This window comes from Microtus ochrogaster, chromosome 10 (assembly GCF_000317375.1).
Source record: "Microtus ochrogaster isolate Prairie Vole_2 chromosome 10, MicOch1.0, whole genome shotgun sequence".
Lineage (NCBI taxonomy): Eukaryota > Metazoa > Chordata > Mammalia > Rodentia > Cricetidae > Microtus > Microtus ochrogaster.
This window is the reverse complement of record NC_022016.1, coordinates 50,388,989-50,389,699: the sequence shown is the minus strand read 5'-3', so window position 1 is coordinate 50,389,699 and position 711 is coordinate 50,388,989.

The window sequence follows — 711 nt, the reverse complement described above, 5'->3', positions numbered from 1 at the left end:
CCCCTGGCTATTTTTCACTTGTAAAACAAGAACCCTAGTATTGTTTACCTCACAGAGTTATTGAAATCGCTAAATGACGTTTCACACAGTAAGGACTTGGTGGCCACGGAGGACTCAGCAAACACTAGCGCTACCCATTGTTCCGTCTGTGCCTTCACAGCCGGAAGGCTAAGCATCATTTCTCCATGAACTGAACAACCAGGGCAGTCTTGGTGTAAACAGAGTGCCCGCCAGAGTGCAGAAGGTCCTGGGTTCTAGCCACAGCAGTGCCAAAAGGAGGTCAAAGGTCCATTTTCATTTTAGTGTCCCCTCACGTGAAGCCTTTTTTATCTCAGCCACAATCATTGTGTTCTCTGCCAGAGTGAAGCTAAGAGAAGAGAGACACTCCTGCTGTAGGGGTTCCCTTGTTTGTTCCCGGCTGCCTAGACTCAGAATAATCACTCAGAAACTATATGGTTTAAATCACTGCTTGGCCAATCACTTAAGCATGTTGCTAGCTAGCTCTTATATCTTTAGTTAGCCCATTTCTATTAATCTGTGTATTGCCACGTGGCTGTGGATTACGGGCAAGGTTCCATCTGGTGTCTCTTTCCCAGCAGGGCTACATGGCTTCTCTTGACTCCGCCTATTCTCTCCCAGTATTCAGTTTAGTTTTCCCCGCCTACCTCTATTCTGCTAAGCCACTGGCTGAAATATTTGTATTCATTAGCC